The sequence below is a fragment of the Fringilla coelebs genome (genome assembly GCF_963513975.1).
Source record: "Fringilla coelebs genome assembly, chromosome: 3".
Classification (NCBI taxonomy): Eukaryota; Metazoa; Chordata; class Aves; order Passeriformes; family Fringillidae; genus Fringilla; species Fringilla coelebs.
In genome coordinates, this window is record NC_140030.1 from 2,568,999 (window position 1) to 2,583,272 (window position 14,274).

At 46.2% G+C, this 14,274-nt stretch overlaps 1 protein-coding gene across 2 annotated transcripts in view; it reads left to right on the forward strand.

Moving 5' to 3' along the window:
* The window catches only part of EXTL3 (exostosin like glycosyltransferase 3), a 119,812-nt gene that overhangs the window by 15,724 nt on the left and 89,814 nt on the right, over positions 1-14,274 (forward strand). For both annotated transcript variants that reach the window (XM_084201991.1, XM_084201992.1), the window contains exon 2: positions 5,698-5,772. The gene's annotated coding sequence lies outside the window, so the exon portion shown is untranslated. The remainder of the gene's footprint in view (positions 1-5,697; positions 5,773-14,274) is intronic.

Genomic DNA, 14,274 nt, shown 5'->3' on the forward strand with positions numbered 1-14,274 from the left:
AGTTATTTCCTTTTTTTTCCCCTCCTTTCTCGAGGTCTGCTTTATAACCAGCAGAGAAAAAACAGCCCTTTCTGTAGCACAGTTCATCTTTTCCCAAGCAGACATCTTGAACCAATTTGATTTTTTGTGCTCCAGCAGTGCCTGCTGCTCATGTTGGCTGTAGATAAAGCCAGTCCAGCTGGTTCAGGTGTGCTGGGAATTGCTTGTGGCCAGCACTACTGAGTGAAAATGGCCAAACCTCGACTGCTGGGTGGGTTTGTACAAGCTCCTCATAGTTCAAACTTCCTCCTGTTTGGAAGAAAGAAGAGCTGATGTGGCCACTGGATCCGATGGTACCCTGTGGTGGCAGCTCTGAGGTTTGAAGGGTGTCTCTGGCCATTTTAGTGAGAGGCATTTTGGAGTGGTTCAGGTATCAGTGAAGAAAGCTGAAAGGCTTTGTTTGACTCTCATGACCCTGGGAATATTGGCCAGTTTGTCAGCTGGGATCCATCTGCAAGGGAAAGGTCCAGCTGGATGGGAAGATGTCCTGGTAGCAAAGGAGGGAACGAGGCAGGGCATGGCTCCTTTTCCCAGTGATTTTTGTATCTCTGCTCAGATGTGCATTGGTGGAGGAATCAAACTGAAAACGACCACAGAGCTTTCTGTTTTAACTCCCTAACTCGAGCCTGGATCATACAAAGCAAACCCTCCGAGCCTGTGAAGGGGTTTTTGTGGAGGAATAAAGCTCATTGTCAGCTGCCGTGTTCAGACCCTTGGGAAATTGTGACCATTGTCTGGGCTATTATTGCTTAATAAAAGCTTTGCATTTCCTCATTCAGAGCCTTGAAAATCTGGTTCTGTGCTTTTAAAAATAACTCAGCGTGAGCCACAATGGGGAGCATTCACAGAGGAAATTCTTCAGCCATTTAAAACAAAGCGAAGGGAGGGGAAAAAAAGCTCTCCTTAAAGTGCTTTTACTTATCCATGAAGAGCGAGTGGTGAAGAGTGAGTGTGTCCCAGCCGTGCTTCCACTCTCTGGATGGAGCACAGAGGCTCTGCTCCTGCTCCTGTTTGCTTCCAGCCTTCCAGGATTTCGAGTCCAGTGCTCTCCCAGCTGGGGAACCTGGGCTGGGCACGCTGGATGAATCCTCTTGGGATGTTGGATTTCTTGTGGATGAGCACCTCAGGACAGGTGGGACCTGCAGTCACTGGTGGGGTTGATGCTCTTTGTGCTTGATGCAAAAAAAGGCAAGAAAAATGTTTTTCTTTCTGTTTGTACCAGAGGCCACGCCAGAAGAGGTCATTTCAGGTAAAATGAAATGTGGTCATGTGCTGAAGGATGTGTGAAGGTTTTTGGGCAGCCACTCTGCAGGCTCTGTGGGGAAGGGGTCAGAGGAGGGGATGCTGTGGGCTCTGAGGTGTTCATCACCCCAAAATTGGCTTCCCTGTAGTTTTCACTCTCTTAATTTATGCTGGGAAATTATTACCTAGCACAGAAGCCCTGAACTATTCTGCAGATCTGCTTTGGAGGTTTGTTTCTTTCCCCTCTGTGTGTTCTTGGGTTTATTTTCCTTCTGGTGTGGAAGTAATTATGTTACTTGTTTCTTAAGTTCTGGCTCCGAGTAAGAGGAGGAATGTACTCAGGTTTTTTTATGTTGTGGTGGTGTTTTTTCTTTCCCCAGTGCAGTTTCTGCTGTTAAAATATTCCGGACAGCAGTTGCTGCCCACGTAGAGCACACAAATGTGTGTTTAGTGGTTGCAAGACATGCTTGCTCTGGGTGTGCCTCGTTGTTTTGTTCAGTGCCAGTCTCTGCCCACATGATTGGCCATCGTTTATCATTGCCATCAAGCTGGGGAGATAATTTGCATTAGTAATTAGCGCTTTGTGCAGGCCAGAATTAGCTACACTGGCTCTTGATTTGGAAATAAGTTTTCTGTTGGAGCTGTGTGTTTTGTCAGGATAGAGACCAGGGTGTGAGGAGGGGATGACACTGGGCTATACAGCAGGGCTGCCAAAGACACTTGGTAGTGAAGAAAGCTGATGGCTGGGACGTTGTCTGGGTTTTATTTGTGGTTGGAAATGAATTTTAGCAGAAAATGCTTCTTGCATGCCTCAGTTTCTCCACCAAAAAATGAATGCTGCATGATTTGCCCGAGTGTGTTCATTAGCAGGAATTACTCCCCTCCCTCTTCCTGTCTCCTGGAGCAGCTGTGATGTGCACAGGGATGTGTGGGGACAAGACACAGCCCTGCAGTAGCTGAATTCTGTCACACCATTGTGTAGTTTGGTGTTGCTTGAAATTTTATAGGTCATGTGCACCATTAAAATGATTTCCATGCCTGTGTTTGGAGATCTGCTGTGCCCACTTTCGTTTATATCCACATGACTGATCCAGGGCCATATGTTAAGACTATAACTGCTTTTCATTTATTATTTTTTAAAAATCCATTGGTGTCTAAATACATCTAATAAAAATGCAGACTGGAGCTCTTTAATGAGGCGTAAGTCAATCCAGGCTCTCTTTTTTTATAAGACAAAACCACCTCACACACTGGCTTCTTTTTGTATGGACTTCTGCTTTGCATTTCTACACATTCATCATAGCATGAAGCCTCTGACAAAAGGAAATAAGAAAAGACTGTTTAAGACACCGTTTTGCTGTGCAGAAACCTGAACCCTTGCAAAGGGAAAATCCTGGGCTTCAGCAAGTGAAATGTATGAAGCTGTGTGATGACAGAAAGGAGAAATAAAAATTATATTGCTGAGAAAGTTTAGTGTAGTTGTGAATTGTACAGCAAAGAACAGGAGCTCTCAGGAAGGGAAATCATTCCAATTTTGTTCCTTGCCTTTGCAAAATAGTAAAATTGAAGTGATGGTTGGAAGTTTTTTGCCACAAAAAAAAAAATCTTCATTTTGCTGGCTGAGCTAGTGGTCAAGGCCCTGAGCAGCATTATTTGGGTGGAGGCTTTGGGTGTGTGGCTGTCTCTGATTTTGGGGGCTTTGAGAGGAAATGGCTTTGCTGCAGGGACAGCTCAGCTCTGCTGCCCGCCGAGGTCCTGTGGCTGTGGTTTGACAGCTGAAGTCAGAGCACGGCTGTGAAATCAGACTCTGCTCACACATGGTTGTGGCTGGGTGTGAAATCCTCAGTGGTTCTGGCAGTGACAGTGCCCAGCCTCGCACAGTGGGTCCAGAGTGGGGATAAAAAGGAGATCTGCTTGTTTTGGAACAGCCTCATCCTCTTCTCATTGCTCATGGGTTGGTCCTGCATGGTCAGTGTGGTGACAAGGCCCAAGTTTGGGTCCCAGTCTCCTTTTGCTAGAGAGGACCCAAAATTTGCCTCAGCAGGTTTATGGAGGAAGGGAAGGAGGAGAAGGCAGCCTTAGCAACTCCAAGCTGTGATCCAGGACTGAAAGCCAGAGGTTTTGTGTGTAGAACAATAGATCTGTAAGACAGAACGTGAAGAAGATGTCGCTGAGTTTTCTGAAATGCTGGCCCACGAGAAAAGTTTCTGAGAGAAGGTAATCAGGGCTGTGGTTTTTAATTTGATGACCTCTTTCTACAGGCAGTCAAACTTTCAGATTTAGCAAGGCTTTGCATAACAGGAGGTGCTTTGTTGACAGGCTGCACGTTCACTCGTAGCCACAGGAGCACAGTGATAAATTATTTAATCATGGATACCCAAAGAAGCCAACCAGGTGCCCGCTGGGCTGTGTTGTCCCTCTGCTTCCCCACTTTGCAGGCTTTCTTGCTGGCTGATTCCCCAAATCCAGCTGTTGGCAGCAGTGGTCTCGCAGTTATTAGCGTTAATTAGCGAGGTTCTGCTCTGTGAGTATTCCTGCACACGCACACAAAGTGCTCAGCTCCTCACCCGTGTAACGAGCGTGTATCAGCCCCGTTGTTAATTAGCAGCATCCCTCCAAGGACTTGTGCTCCTCTTGGGGATGGAAGTTTGGTGTGGAGCTGCCTGTGGTACTTAGAGCAGGTCCCTGCTGAGGCTCACGTGCAGACTCTGCCGCAGTTGGGTTGTCAGCTTTTTGCCCTTTGTTTTAATCTCAGCTTCTCCTCTCTGCATTCTCCTTGCTAAGCAGCACGGTTGCTAAGGTTAGTTCTTTCCAGGTTTGCCTTTAGAACCTTGTTTTAATCAGTGCTGACAAAATCCTGGCTGGATCTGTGCTCCAGGTAGGGGTCGGATTTAAGTGTTCTTCAGGAAGCTTTCATGCTACAGGAACATGGTGCTCCTTGTTCTGACAACAGTTCTGTGTCTCTGCCTCTTAATAACCATCCTGTAGTAACACCTTCTTCCTTGATTTGCAAAACAGCTCCATTCCAAGAAGAAATTTCCTCCTGAAAATGTGGAAGTGCAGTTTGTTCTTGGCAAATCCAACTGGGGCTCTATTATGGCTCTGATTTAATATCCTTGGTGATGGAATGCTCCTGTTGTGGGGGAAACATCTCTGAGAGGTGATTCTCTCTACAGAAGAACATTCCCCTCCTATTTTTTTTAACACTGAAGGCAATAGAAGGGAAAAAGCTGGTAAATAATATGACTATAAATGAGAACCAAATTATACTTTAATTTTTATGTATGTTCGTGATAGAAAAGCAATGTGAGATCAGGAGGTCTTTCCAGAAGAGGAGGGTTGCTCTTAAATATCTCTGCTTTGTCCCTAGGTTTATGTGTTCAGTATCATCCAGAAAACTCTTGGTTTTGCATTTGAGTGTAATTTGCATTTAGATTGGCTGCCTGAAGGGAGTCTCTTGCGAGATGGGGCTATGTGGCTCCTGTCTCTTGCAGATCTGGCTGGAAGTAATGGCATTTACATAAAAACTATTAGCTCTGTTATTGATAAACATGAAAGGCATCCATTTCATTTAATTTTTTGATGAAGAGCTTTTAATATAAGCACACAATAGCACTGAGGTAGTAACATTCCTGCCCCCCATCCCTCTGCACTGACCTCTTGTTTTAAGGGCAAGCTTTGATTGGGATTTTGTTGGTGGAGAGATGGGAAGTTATTTCTATTCCAATTTACTGGAGTAGCCAGTTGTTGTGCTACATTGTGGGGAATTATTTAATGCTCATTTTAAGAGGTGTCTCTATTAATTGAACGGGGATTTAATGTCTCCCCGAAGCACAGTTGGTCTGTGTGTGATGTATACCAACACGTACGGCTGGCAATTCTATGGATAATCTTTTCCTTAATCAAAATGGGTTTAAGCAGAACTTCAGTGGCGCCTCATTAAGGGGATAAAGTGTGTTGAAACAACAAATGTATTAAAGGGAACTTCTTTGGTGCACTCCAGATCACAGCCCATGCAACCCTTCAGCAGAGTGTCTGCATAAACATTTGTTGCCCTGTGTGTGTAATGGTGCTTTGGGGATCAGGAGTGTCACAAAGAGCTGTGATTCACTGCCTCTGGAGTAACTGGCTTTGGGAAGCTGTTGCTGCTGCTCTCATGTATAAATACCTTGCTTTTCTCCTGGGCTGGCTCAGGTCTGACCTCAACAGCCTCCAAAGGCAGCTGGTGCTGCAGTTCTTTTCAAGCATCACAGCATTTGCTTGAGAGACCTTGCTGAGAGCTTTGCAGGTGCTTTGGGTTCTTGACCTCCGAGCTGGGGAGGTGAGCGTGTCTGTTTTGCATTGATTACCTGCCCTACTTCTTGATGTAAAAAATCTCTTAAAAATTTTTTGGTCACTCTTTTTCCTCTCTGACAGGCTCCAGACAGATGAGTAGAGAGCTGGCTGCAGAAGAGGGACAGATTCCAGTCTGCCAGCTGCCCACCGTGTACAGTGAGTACCTTCATATTTCAGGAATAAAACTTTCTGTGGTGCCTGATGTCAGCCTCAAATTGCCTCCACTGGGGCACAGCATTAAGTCTGCATGCTTGGACAGTGTTTTCCTCAAAGTACAAGCTTCCTTGGTTTAACTCTTGTTTTGGGAGAAGTTCCTCCAGCTCCTTTTATCTGAAGTGGTAAATTGTGTTCTTATCCCACTTCCAGCAGTGGCAGAGCAGAGAACTGCTGCAATTCCATCTGGTGCCTGCTCAGGGCTGTGGTGAATCAGCACTGAAGGTGTCACCTGAGGCTTCCTGTGCTGCAGGGTCAGGAGTGGAAATGCTCCCCAGAACTATTGCAGCCTTGTTGGAGGTGTTGGAGCTGAGTGAGGAGGGTGGATGAGGGACCTGCCACGGCACATGCCGGGGTGCTCATAAATGAGTGCTATGAAATCAGCCAAATGAGCCTTGGCTCGACTGGTGGGCGGAGAAGAGCAGGAAAAAAAACCAGTGGAACGCATTGTCCAGTTCATGGTAAGGATGGCAGGTTTGCCCTGAAAGTGGAGGAGAAAATCTTTATTTCATGGGGAATTTTTACACATTAAAATGTCTTGCATGCGTGTTAATGGGCTGTAATAACGAGCCTGTGCTTTATGAGGTGTCTGCAAACATCTTAGAACTCGAAACTGTGAGGGAGTAAATACTTGAACTAGTAAATTCTGAGTAATTGGAATGTCTTGGCCCATGTGGTGCAGTGGTGTGGCCAGACTGAAATAGGGAATTGCCTGATACATGTGTCTGAAAGGCAGGAGGATGCTCTAGTACAGGCTGTAAAATTCAGGTGAGTGTGGGAGCTGCAGCAATTGAGTTTATTGTGACAGTCCTAGCAGGTGATTCCCTAAGGATAATGTGGGATGATGAATCTTGAAACTGAAAGGGTTTGTTAACAAAAGTCAGGGATGAAATAATGGATTTAGAGACTGGGTTGTGTCATCAGGTTGGTGTGGATGTATCAAGGGAGCAGGGCAGAGAATTCCTGTGCTTCTGGGAAAGAGAGGCAAACTTATTGGTGGCTTTCTCATTTTTCCCACATCCAGCCAGTACATTCAGGATGTCCTGGGCTCAGGTGTCTATTCCTGTGCATTACAGCATTTCTCATTGTACTTCTGGATCCAGGAAATCTTTGTGCCCTGCCAAACACAGCAGGGACTCCCCTCAGCTGGAACACAGCTCCTGTGAAAAATTCCACAAGTGAATGACAAAACTGGGAGTAGCAGTGGGGGCACGTGAAGGACGAACGATGCCGGTATTGACCAGCGGTGCCGCCGCGCCAAGGCGCTCATCGACAGCTCTAATCCCAGTGTGTGCTCTGAGCCAGATCTGCTGACTTGAGGAGCTGGAATCAGTCAATACCATTGAATTCCCCTTCTCTTTTGCATATCTTAAGGAGGAGGAAGTCTCAGGCTGACAGCTGTGCAGTCTGCACAAGGCCACGGGCTGCACAGGTTTCCCCCAGGACATCATTTGGACATGTATTGCACTGCTGTGGTGTGCAGCAGGTTCAGCATTGACCTTCAGAAGCCCTTCTGGGTTAGTGGGCCTGGTGCCCAGAGGAATGAATGTAGGAGACAAGGATTTCAGGTTTGGAGTCCTTTTTAGGGTGGAAGACTGTGATTGAAGCGAGGAGTATGGATTTGGGTCAGTAGGAGATAGCTGAGGGAAGGGCTGCTCTTGGCAGGGAGCTGGAATAGAGGAGATGCTGGAAACAGTCTGTGATTGCCATGGAGCAGAATGGGAAAATAACCTGTTCCAAGGGACTCCTTAACAAGTCATTCTTATGCAAAACTCTCTCCATGACACGAAATATCTAAATAACTGGGTTGGGCCTGGAATCTAAAAATGCTTTCGGGAGAACTCATCTTCAAACACTTCCTGAGACTTCCTGGCTTGGCAGCTAAGCCAAGTTCTGCAGGAGTTTTGTAGCAGGTCCCTTCCTGTGAGGATGTGGCACCATCCACGTGAGCACCAGCGTGGGTCTGATGCTTCCTGTGCTTCACGTGGGTTTGTGTGGTCTTTGCTCACAGCTGCAGTGAAGGAGGGCTGGGGGAGAGCACTTGGGCATGGCAGGGAGGGTTTGTGCTGCCTGTACCTCCTGCAGCAGCACTGGGAAGTGACAGGGTGGGATTCCTGCTTCTTGCTGCTGTTCCCCTCAGAAGATGCTGGAGACTTTTGTCTGCTTCTTAAAATCTCAGGATGTGGCAAACAAACACCTGAGCTGGGGGAGGCTGGGCCTGTCCTGTCTCCAGCCAGGGCCAGCAGGAATGTCCTTCATCTCCCATCAATTTATTCAATTCTTGTGCTTTCAGCCTCTGTGCAGGCATTTCAAAGTTTAACTTTGTGTGGTGAACCACTTCCTTTGGGTAGCTGCACCTACTGCCACCTCCTGTACTGTAATAAGCTCATGTTTGGGGAATTGTCATTTGCATTTGCTTAAAATTCTGTAAATCCCTACTGTGTCCCCTGTCAGAGGCCTCTTTTCCAGACTGAAATGTCCTAATTGATTCAATGGTCCTTACAGAAATGCCTCATGCTTTTGACCATCTTTACTGTACTCACTCTTTCAAATTTTTGGTCATTTTTTCTCCTCTTGAGTGCTCTTACTAGAAGATTGAAAGAACTTTTGGGTTTCTGACGTCCTGTTCTTTTGCTACAGTTCTCTGTATCTTTAGCCATAGAAACCAGGAATTTTGATGCTCCATGTAATAATAAGCCATAGCCTTTTATTTATTTTTTTTTCTAAAATCCAGAGATTTGTGTGTCTAATCTAAAAACTCTATCAGAAAAGCTATGAATAAACCTGATAGCATTCCAGTGCACTGAGTCACTAGAACAATACATTGTTAACAAGGAGCCCTGGCAGGGTTGTGTGGCTTTTTGCAAAAGCTGTCAGCCAGGATATGGGATGCATCTTTGTACCCTGCAGCAATTTTGTGAAACTAAATGGCTGCTGGTGTCTTCTGCATCTTCTAAATGAGGACAAGAATCATTCTGGGTGTTAAAACCTCTCCCCCTCTGCGTTGGTTAAGAAATTATGTCAAAATGGAGAATTGGTCTTATTTAGATAAATATAAATCAGTCATCAAACAGGTTCTGGTTCTGCAAGGGCAGGGCCTGCCTCTCCATCTCCTCTGCTCTGTATAAATGGTATTTATTTTATTAGTGGCTTCCAAAAAGTAGAAGTGGAATGTGATGTGATTGAAGTGTTAACACCAGGGTTGCAGTCCCAGGGCTGCAGACTGACGTGCCTGGGGCTGACAAGTCTGTGGTTTTCTCTATCTGCCCTGACTCAGATCTGTGGCTTTTGTGCTGCCCTAAGGTGAGTCAGGGCTCCCACAGGGGTGATTAAAGCCCTGCCCTGTGGGCAGCCTGGGAAACTTGGGCCTCTGTTCAGCTGAGAACTCCTGGATGTTTTCCTCAGTGCTGAATCACAGCTCCCAGGACCATCTAGAGCAGCTTTCCCCAGTGTTCAGGTTTATCTTCCACGCCTCCACTGCTATTTCCACCACTGTGCTTTTCTTCTTTCCTCTCTGCTGCCTTCCCCAGTGCTTCCTTCCTGCCTTTAGCCCCAGAGAGCTCCCAGCTCTGTCTGTGCTCCACTGTGGCTTCTGTTCTGCACAGGCAAGCCAAAGGACCAAGTCCTTGAGCAGTTCTCTCCCAAAGCAGCTGATTTCTGCAGCACAATCAGCTCATTGCACTGATCTGTCAAGAAAACACCAAAAGCTCCCCAAAGCCTCACCTGGCTTGCCAAAATGTGTGACCTGTGCCTCAACCCAGCTGGGGCTTCCTCCTAGACAGGGGACACCTCGAGGAGGAGAGAGGGAGAGAAATACATCCAGAAACTCTAGGTTGATTTTCTGTCACTCCTCAGGGTGTCCCAGGCCCTGCTTGTTGGTGAAGGATGGAGGTTTTTAGTATTCCTTCCCTTCATATCTATATCTATATCTAGATATAAATACATAAATTGATATTAATGGTCCTTTCTCATTCTTCTTTTACTCTCCTGTATGTGAAGTTGCACACAGACAGCCTGTTAGCCCACAACCAGCCTACTGTAATAATTTCAGCTGTAGTTTAGTAAGGTAGTAAATTGAGAGTAATTTTTAATCTGCTTGGGAGAAAAACAGCTTAATTGGCTGTTTCTCCTGGTGGTTCCAGCAGTATTTTTGGCCTCAGAGGGTATAAATGCAGCAGACATTGATCTCCCTGAATGAGGGGTCAGCTCTTCCTGGACAGCACTGGAACATTGCATCTATTTATTTATATTTCACCTTTTTTTAGTACATTCCCTGAATAATACAGCCAGTATGGAAAGGCCCTGTAAAATGCTGAGCTGTGTGGTGGAATTTCGCTCTGCCCAAGTAAATCTCTTGTACTGAGAGACTCCATGTAGGGAAAACCTCCTGGATTAGCTTGGAGCAAGGGAAGGTTTGGAGACCTCCCTGGGATGCCCGTGGTGATCCAGCCACGCTGGGGAAGCGGAGCTGGGAGAATCCAGCCCCTTGTGCCATCACCCAGGGGACTTTTCCCTTTAATGCAGCCATTGAAACTGGGAGCAGAGGCTGTGTGGGACAATGTGTAATGGGGGAGCTGGAACAGGCTGCCTTTGTGGCACATCACAAAGCCAGCAGTATGTGCTGGAGTGCTCCTGCTTGCTGAGCCCAGAATGTCAGCCTGGCTTCTGTTCTCCTCCCTTCCCGACAGGAGCTGCTGCTTCACATTTGGGGAGAATAAGTCACTGTTTGTGTGTTTATTTCATATTCTCCAGGCCTCTTCTTGCTCCCTGACAGGAGGCTGTAGGGAGGTGGAGGTCAGGCCTTCTCTCAGGTAAGAGGAAATAGCCTCAGGTTGTGCCAGGGGAGGTTAAGTTTGGATATTAGGAGAAATTTCTTCATGGAAAGGGTTGTCAAGCATTGGAATGGGCTGCCCAGGGCTGTGGTGGAATCACCATCCCTGGGTGTGTTCAAAAAAATGTGTGGATGTGGCACTTGAGGACCTAGTGTAGTGGTGAACGTGGTGGTGCTGAGTGGATGGTCAGATTTTTGTGATTTTTCAACCTTAAAGATTCCCTGATCCCTCTCTTGGTCTTGCTGTTTCTTTTCACTGTTAAATAACAAAGCTCAGCCACCCTGTGGAACAGGATGAGCTTTGAGGTCCTTTCCAGCCCAACCCATTCCATGAACTTGTGGCTTCATTTATCCAACAGCAGATAGTGAGAGCCCTCTCTGGAACTAATTTCAGTTTATCTGACCTCAGACACCTGGGTAGGGAACAGTGCTGGGAGGAGAACCCTGCAAGGAACAAAGCCTGAGAACAGATGAAAACTCCTTTGTGATATGAAAATGTTGCAGTAATTATTTAGTATAATAAAACTATTTCAAAGTGGTTAAAAATTATTAAAAGGACTCTCCAGGAGGTTTGCATTACTGTAGCAGTGACTGGGAAGGGAGAAACAATGGCAGTAGCACAAATTTGAGTCTGTGAGTGAACTGTAGAGACAGCTGGGTGTAAATGCTGGGTGTAAATGCTTTCTAGATCTCCTCAGACTTGATAAAAACTTGGGAACTTCTGCTGGGGATGAAAGTGCATTAGCTCACATGGTCAGGTGAAGCTTTTTCTACACTGAAGTTTCACCTGGCAGTTCAGAGGGAGGCCCTTGGGAATTATTGTGGGAAGCACAAGTGAAATCCTCTTTGCTTTTGTTTGAGTCAGGAAGTTCCCAGCACAACTCCATCACAGAGGCCCCTGATATGAGAAGGATTTACTTTGTGAATTGTTCTGTCATCACTCAGCAGGATAATTGACTTCTGATTAGGGAGAAAATCTAGCTGCAGGTTGGTGTTTGAGGTTCTGAAGTCCTCTTGAAAAGGCAGAACTCCTCCTCAAACATCGACAGCTCTCCCGAGAACAGGATGCTGGAGACTCCATTATACTGGCATTGATGTAACAGCTGTTCCTGTTTAAACAACTTTATTTCTTCCTCCTCCTGTTGCAAATCAAAGGAAGAGTGGGAATCAGTGTTGTTGTTTGTTCAGAATTAATAAGAAGGTTATTTAATTTTTTACTGCTGGAGATGTTTTTGTCACGTGCTTTCTGCGCTCGGTGGCTCTCAGACCTGCTGCTGCTCTCTGGGTGTTTTTAGCTGGTGATGCTGATGACTGAAGGATTCTTATTCCTTCTGTTCCCAGCTCCCAAGTGACTCAGGAGCTAAAAGCAAGCCAAGATCTGTGCCTCCCACAGGCAGCAGAAAGGCTGATGTGGAAGTCACGGGCATCTTGCTGTGAAGATGATGCTTAAAATTTTAGAAGAGGAATTCTTCTTGGTCCAGAGTAGTGAGCAAGGGGAGCTTCACCTCACCAGGGAGGCTCCTGGGCAGAACAGGCTTCACTTCTGCCTCTGAGGCTTGCTTCAGCCCGGACCTGTATGAGGTAGTGCTGCAAAACAAACCTACCTGGAAGTCAAGGATATCCTGAGCTGGAAGGGACTCACAAGGATCATCCATTTCAGCTCCTGGCCCTGCACAGACACCCCAATAATCCCACCCTGTGCCTGAGAGTGCTGTCCAAACACTCCTGGAGCTCTGGCAGCCTTGTTTTGCATATTAATATTTGAAAAGAGAGGGGGAAGATTTTGGAAGCTGGTGCTGAGTGGGGCTGGACCTGTAATGGGATCAGAGTCATTGCCCAGTGCCTCAGCCCTCTGTACCTGTGGCATTTTTAGAGGAGAGATTTAACCTGGGAGGGGTACAAGGGGATTGCAGTGCACTGAAACTGCCCCTAAGGAAAAGGAGGATTTACTTCTTCCCTTTTCCCTCCTGTCTCCTGTGTGGGGCTGCCTGAACTCTCTGTTCATCCTGCTGGTCCAGCTGCTGCCTTTCCCTGTGGACAGATTTAGAGTCCTTTTAATTCTGTCTGGAGTGCTCACCGTGAGGCCGATGCCTTTGAGGAGGGAAAGGAGCCTTTATCAGGTCTCCAGGGAGCTAATTTATACAGATCCTCTTGGGTTCACTGGCCAAGTGTGTCTTTGTTGCCATGTGCTTTTGCCTCTGAGATGGAATCCTAAGAGCAAGGCCAAGTGTCAGGCTGCTGCTGGTGGCGGGGCTGCAGCTGCACAGCTCATCCTTTAAGGAGGGAAAATTGCCAAAATTTTGGGGCTGAATTGGCTGCCTCAGCTTTTCTGGTCAAAGTTGGCTTTTGTTGTTCCAAAGTTGTGGATTTTGTCAACCTTTAACCTTTAGACTAAAGCACTTTTTAATAAGGAGTTTATTTTATCAGAGATATAAGCAGGAGATTAGAAGATGTGTGGGAAAAGAGTGATCTTGCCCTTGCCAGCTCTGATAGGTATCACTGGTATATTACTGTCTGCTGCATTTTATTTTTATATAGTAAAAAAATCATGAATGTTTAAAAAAGTGGTATAGCTGCATTTTTCCAAGCCACGATTACAAAAGGATAACAAAATTGAGACAGAAATTGACTACTTGCTGTTGGACAGTGAGCTCTGCCTAATAACCAAAATTAAAAGTTTTTATGAACACTCTCTCCAGAAACTTCTTAAGAGTGCAGCTCAGCCTGAATGGGAAAGCTTTTAAAAAGTCTGTTGGAAATCCCAAACCAGCAGGGGGTAGATGGAAATATCAACAGGAGAAAACAACTTCTGCACAGCCCAGATTTGTTTTTGGAGAGGTTTTCTCTTCTCCAGAGGAGGAGGAAATGCAGAGTGACAGAGAAGTGACTGGTGAAACCCAATGCCACTGCTGGGTCTCCTGATGGTTTTTCCTGCCCAAATGAAGGCCCCTGTTTTTTTCTTTGCCTCTGTTCATTTTATTCAGAGTAAGTGTTCCCATTATCCGGTGCATGTGAAAGGCTCCTGGCCGCTGCCTGAGCTGGATAATGAGGGAGTAAGCCAAGAGCAGCCTAATTTATAACTTGTGAAGTGATTCTCTTCAGAGCACTAATGAGCAGTGACCCAAGCACAGGTAAATTATCTGTAGGGTTTTTTTTTCCCCCCTTTCCTCTTAAATCTCTGATCATTTCTCTCCCCAGGCAACCTGTCTTTCACCACCATTAGCGTTGTCTCAGTTTTTGTCTACATTCCAAAGTTGAACCACTTTATCCACAATTGATGTGTGCTCCTGTAGGGTGGAGAGCACAACGTTGGTATAAAAGCATTTATAATAGCACGGCTCATTCTTGTGTTGGAGAGGAATAATGGACGTGGGATACAGCTTTAGAGTTGGAAAGCTCTCTAAATTTAGAGTGTGCCTGTGCATTGTAGCTGAACTGATCTCATGGCAAGCTGGAGATGCAAGGAAAGGTTTTTGCTCCCAGCCTTGTGTTCCCACTGATCTTTTTGCACTGATACAGATCCAGTTCCTTCCCTCTCAGTCCAGACAGTTTCCCTCCAGCCTAACTCCCTGATTCAGGCTTGGAAGCTGGGGAGGAGATCCCTCTTTTCAGCA